General features: G+C 37.1%; 2 long non-coding RNA genes across 4 annotated transcripts in view; one reads left to right on the top strand and one right to left on the bottom strand.

Annotated features, from left to right (window-relative positions):
* Window positions 1-6000, top strand: part of LOC137205657 (uncharacterized) — a 587325-nt gene that overhangs the window by 522007 nt on the left and 59318 nt on the right. Inside the window, exon 5 of one of the 3 annotated variants that reach the window (XR_010934240.1) lies at window positions 425-596. The exons of the other annotated variants lie outside the window; for them this stretch is intronic. This is a non-coding gene — a long non-coding RNA (uncharacterized lncRNA). The remainder of the gene's footprint in view (window positions 1-424; window positions 597-6000) is intronic. 3 annotated transcript variants of the gene reach the window in all.
* Window positions 5705-6000, bottom strand: part of LOC137205656 (uncharacterized) — a 734230-nt gene continuing 733934 nt past the window's right edge. The window contains exon 4 of the long non-coding RNA XR_010934238.1: window positions 5705-5759. This is a non-coding gene — a long non-coding RNA (uncharacterized lncRNA). The remainder of the gene's footprint in view (window positions 5760-6000) is intronic.

The raw sequence follows: 6000 nt of genomic DNA, 5'->3' as shown, positions 1-6000 counted from the left end.
CAAACCAGAGTAATTAAGACATAACATGGTAATGGGAACAAATAATGAATACACTCAGTGACCTGATGCCGAGCGGTGCCCCCTCTCCAGGCCTGTGTTTTTTTTTCTTTTCTTTTACTTTTTTTTCCTTTTAAACTGATAGTCTCCTGGAATTGCTTTCTTATTATACTTTGATACAGATGGTGTCCAAAGAAGTGACAATTGAGGAAAATATAGAGAAACCGTGAGGTTTAAAGGCTACTTCTGTCTATGTGATACTATTTTTATTGTTAGCGACCAGAGATTGGTATTCCTTTACTGCTTGTCACACAGAATTTCTCTTACACGGAGAAAAGCCAGTTGAATAATATCCTGGACCAAGTATGCATCTCTCCTCACCCAGTCATGCATGCTCTACTACTGTATCTGCTGGGTTTATTCCTAGGATACGCACTCCTCTCTGATGCTGAGAAGAAAAAAAAAAGAATTTGGAAGAAGCCAACATGGTCCCCAAGCTCTCAGAAGATGAGAAAGTCTCTTGTGGTCCCCTTTGCCAGACTCTAGCTACCCAGGAAGGAGACTGTGATAAGGCTTTTGTCACGGAGTCCACATCAGAGGTTTGTAGATACAGAAGGACAAAGCAGTTATCAAGGAACGTGCTCACTGTTTTGAGATGGTTCACAAAGTTTCCAGGTGGATAAAAACCTGACCCACTCAACCCACACTTTTCAATGCACTTTGGGTTTGGAACAAGGCTGATTGTGCCATGAGATAAGAGTTTCATTTTCAACATTTCAGAAAGTGCTATGACTGTCAAGTCTTTTTAGAAATACTTGCTATCTTCCTGTTAAAATTTAGTTGTTTGGCACCTTTGCAGATCTTGAGGTTAAATAGGATCCTTATAATTCCAAACCTGACACAGAGTAGGTGCTTAATGTAAGCTTATTAACTAATTATCTGTCTAGGCTTGTAAAATGGTGAATCAAGGCCATTTTCCAAATCAGAGTCCAATAAAATACAAAACAAGTATACCAGCAAAATCAAACAAACCATTAAGATTCCTGTAATGGATGTTAAAACCTCTTGCTTTTTATTTTCCTGACTTTTAAGGCTAATTACTTCAGTTTACCATTTGTTTATGTGTATCAACGTAGCCAAAATATTCGTGATACCTTATCCAACCTAAGAGATTTTCTTGTCCCAACGTAAAATCATTTGTACCTCAGTTCATTCTTCAGTTGAAACAAATCTTCACCCAGTTTCTGAAATAGTAAAGGATTACTAAATAATATCTAACCTAACATTAACAGGAAAAAGAGTTATGAATATGTCAATTACAGCTCTCCTAAGTTATGCATTAGCACCACTTCGGGTGTAAAGGCTTCTCTTTTTTTTTCTGTAAAACTTGCCTACCAGTTGTGAGAGAGCCAAAGACAGTATTCTCGATAATGTGTCTTTGTGTCATGAAAGCATTGGCATTTCTTTTGCCTTCTGTGAATCATATCATAGCTGGCACACTGAATTAATCAATAGAAACATTCTACATCTATTAACAGTTTACTCTGGAGGCCTAAATGTCCTGGGAAAAATAAAAGAAAGAATTGCCCCCATTTGATTTTAAAGCAGCTCTGTTTGGTTCTTATCACATTGAGCAAAGAAGATATATTGCAGGATCACTGCTTTAAATACTTAAAAAATTTTTTCAATGAGGTGAGTTTGAATAAACAGATAAATAAGATAATGGTAATAGAACCTAATGTTTTCTTCTGCTAGACCTACATTATTTTTGTTTTAACATGATATTCAGGTGAACGATTTCAGGGAAGTCCTAAGAGTGTTCTCTGTATTGGTAGCCCTGACTTGTGTATATTATTAACATAGGGTACAAAAGAAGGACCTACCTCTTATAGAAAAGGTATTTGCATCTATCTTCCTTAATGGTCAGGGCAAACATGCATGCTTCCAGAAAGAAAGGGCTATGGGTTTGGGTGGTAGGGAATGGCTATGGGAAGTTTGCTTCTGTTTAAACAAACAGAATTTCTTAGCCAACCTGAAAATAAGTGCTTTATGATTTTTTCCCCTAAATCTTTCAATTCCTTCTGTTTGGGTGGGTTTTATTTAAAAGTCAGGCTCAGGAAATTCAGAGCTTTGACGAAATATTTTCCATATCCTTTGAGTAAGTTTAGAAAGTTTTTCTCTTCCTGGTATTAAAGTGAAGGTAAAAAAAAAAATCCCCACAAACAGGAAAGAGGTCCTTGGGCTAAGTCAGACTCCATCCATTGCTTAGCTGAAAACATAATGAAATATAGAAATTTATAAAGATAAAAGTACAATTTCCCCATCAGCCCACTGTTAACACTGCAAAGGACCTGTGCATTAAGCACGTAGAGATTGTACCCTAGGGCATGTCACAGGTAACGTGGAATAAAGGCAGTTGCTTCTGTGGTCTCAGAAGGCAGGCAAGTCCTCTTTTCTGTGGAAGATATTAATACTGATGCAGTAAACATTTCCAGAGATGCTTTCCCAGAGTGGAGTCCTTTGCTTTTTCCCCATTCATTCTTCTGCCTGTTCTTTGTGCTTGAAAAGAAGAGAACCGACAGTATATAAAAAATAGTGGATAGAAGATGGACAGAGTCAGAAAAAAAGGAAGTGATTAGAGATGGACCCAGAAAACCATCCTATTTCCTGACAAGTGCCTTGTGGAGGCTGAGGAGAGAATAATTCCTGGAAGCATTGTTTATGCACTTGTGTACTTCTCATTTACCCTTTTCTGTATTTTCCAGCTTCTCTAATAAAATATGTTTTACTTTTTTTTTTTTTTTTTTTTTTTTTGCGGTACGCGGGCCTCTCACTGCTGTGGCCTCTCCCGTTGCGGAGCACAGGCTCCGGACGCGCAGGCTTAGCGGCCATGGCTCACGGGCCCAGCCGCTCCGCGGCATGCAGGATCCTCCCGGACCAGGGCACGAACCCGTGTCCCCTGCATCGGCAGGCGGACTCTCAACCACTGCGCCACCAGGGAAGCCCATGTTTTACGTTTTTAATTAAATAAAAGTTTTCATTTTTTAAAAGTAAATGGTCTCTCAGGGCATTCACATGAGCCCATGTCGATGAATAATATAGTTGGAAAGAAACTTAAAGTTTATTTGACACAACATCTTCAAGGGATGTGGGAAGGAATCAATTATCTTGACTTCAGGTGTTGAGCATTTTCATCTATCATCTATCCATCGATCTATCTGCTGACCTATACATACAGCCGTATATACACACATATGTCATTTTCATGTGTGTTATGTGTGAAAATTGTAAGAATTATAATGTATGCCAAACTCTTTATCCTCAGTAATTCCACACTAGGACAGTAGTGTGCAGATAGTGAATATTACATTTTTGCCTCACTCTAGATCCACAGCCTATTCTTCTCCACCCAGCTCTGTTCTCGACAGACTCCCTCAACTTCTTGTTTGCAATGGGGTTTCGGCAACAGCTGCACAGGCAGTACATTTGTAGGACAGGAGGGGAATGAGTTAAAGCCCTTATTCCCCCACTTCCTTCTTACCAGGCCACAGGTTGTCAACGGCTACCACCATGGTGTGCTCCAATTCATCTAATCATTCATTTAATAAATAGATATCAAAGCCCAATCTGTTCTAGATGCGGGGAGGCACAACAGAGACCAAAGGCGTGAGATCTCTGCTCACACAGAATTCATTTTGAAAATGGCTTTTTTTCATTGTTTTTATTTTTAAATCATGAAATACTTGAAGGATTTTGTGATCTACTTTTTAGTGAAAGAGGCATTTTTTTTAAGAACTAGAAAAAGATGTCAAAAGCAGTCATCATAAATGGAGGTAGTCCTTTGATATATTCATGGCAAATACATTGTATATACCAGGGAAATTGTTGAGTAAAGGAAGAAAGTGAATTTTAGTTACCATTCGATGGGTATTTGAGTTGCAGTGATGCCAAGTAAATTAATGAAATATTAAAGACAGGCATGTAAGTGAAGAGACCCTATTTGTCAGTCAAACTCTAAACTGTGCAGAGCACATGCATAATCTAGGCTGTAAAATTATTAAAAACTGCAGATGATCTTTGTTTACCACTTTCACGTTGTTTTGATGTAGGAAAGAAATTCATCATTCATCAAGAAACTTACTTGAATTATAGATTTGATAACTAATACTGACTATACATAGTGATAAAACATCTGCTTCAGTCTAGTCAGAAGCTCAGTTAATTTTGGGAAGAAGTCAGTCAAGCCTGTTGCTTGGTGGCATGTAGACAAAACTACCAAGTGATCGACTGAGTTTTTCACTTTTGAATGGGTTGTTTGGCACTGTGTAGACCCAGCCTATGATTATACTGCCATCTGTATTCTTTCTTACATCAGGCTTATTTCAGCCACAACTTATACATGCTGTTTTGAGAAGAACTAGTCAATATTTTGGTTTGTCTTTAGCTATAAGAGTGCCGTAGACAGTCTTGCATGAACTTGGCTCTGCCTTGCTAATTCTCTGTCAGTTCTGGCAGCTATAGGAATCTAAGTTCATGGTGTAGATATTTGGATTCCCCTCAAAATAAAAATAAAATATGTAAAATAAAATCTTAAAATAGGCTTCTTTTCTTTGACAAAAATACCCAAATTCCTAGAAATGGCCAGCCATAGTACATAGTGTATGTGTGTATATATATATATATATATATATATATATATATATATATATATATATGTTTGTGTGAGAGAGTATAATTTTAATGTAAAAACAATACAAACAGAATCTATTCTATTTTGAAGTTAACATAGTTTGAAGTTATCATAGTTTCCAAACTACATGAAGCAATTGAATAAATCATCCCTTTCCAAATTCAGCTGTACATAAATGCTTTTGAAATTATAAGATACTAGTGATGGTGGTAGGAATGTTCAGTCGAAATTGGAAAATGAATTAAAATATTACATGTATTTTTCTTCAATAGAACTATCACATCTTATAATGTTACAGCCACTATAGGGACCAGTTATTTCTTCTAAGGACATAGGCTTACAAAAAGAGAGAAAGTTTGAGCTTTGGAGGGAAATGAATCATAAAAGAGTTTTTGCATAATGATAAAATTATTCTCTAGATTTAACAGGTCAGAGCCATATTGAAACATGTTCCTCTATAAATACACCTGAATCAAAATCCCTTTGTTTGTCTGTTTCTTTCTTTCTTTAATGAAAGTTAGGGGAAGTGATAAGTCAAAGAAATTGAGGAGGAAATATGTATTCTTTTATCAACCAAGGGGATAAAATGGACAGACTCAGGTTTTGTGGGCCCTGAAATTTATACAATTTGGGTGACCCACTTTTGAAAAATATATAAAATTACAAATAAAAAATTAAGTACAAAAGTTGATGTTATTTAATTGAGAGGAATGTTATTTAATGTAATTTAGTTTAATTAATGTTATTTAAAATGAGAGGAAAAAGATCTTTGGAAGAGTCACATACAAATCAGGGACGCTAAACCCTGAGCTTCATTAGCTTCACAACATAGCCAATGGGCTAACAGAATATACTAGAACAACAACAATAAGAAAATTATCTGGGGGCTTCCCTGGTGGCACAGTGGTTGAGAGTCTGCCTGCTGATGCAGGGGACACGGGTTCGTGCCCCGGTCCAGGAAGATCCCACATGCCGCGGAGCGGCTGGGCCCGTGAGCCATGGCCGCTGAGCCTGCGCGTCCGGAGCCTGTGCTCTGCAACAGGAGAGGCCACAGCAGTGAGAGGCCCACGTACTGCAAAAAAAAAAAAAAAGAAAAAAGAAAATTACCTGGAATTTGAGCAAAGGAAAACAATTCACCATAAAAAATATGATTTATGATATATCTTACATTTAAATCTCTTTTGGCTACCTAGTATTCATAAATAACTCTTGTGTAGGGTAATCTGGGTTTCTTTTTTCCTTTATTCCAGTAAAATCTGAGTCAGCTGATTCTTAATTTCATTATCTTTTGAAACATTTCAGAATCACTAAGT

Source organism: Pseudorca crassidens, chromosome 14, assembly GCF_039906515.1.
Source record: "Pseudorca crassidens isolate mPseCra1 chromosome 14, mPseCra1.hap1, whole genome shotgun sequence".
NCBI classification, from domain to species: Eukaryota; Metazoa; Chordata; class Mammalia; order Artiodactyla; family Delphinidae; genus Pseudorca; species Pseudorca crassidens.
This window is presented reverse-complemented; position numbering and strand designations above follow the sequence as displayed.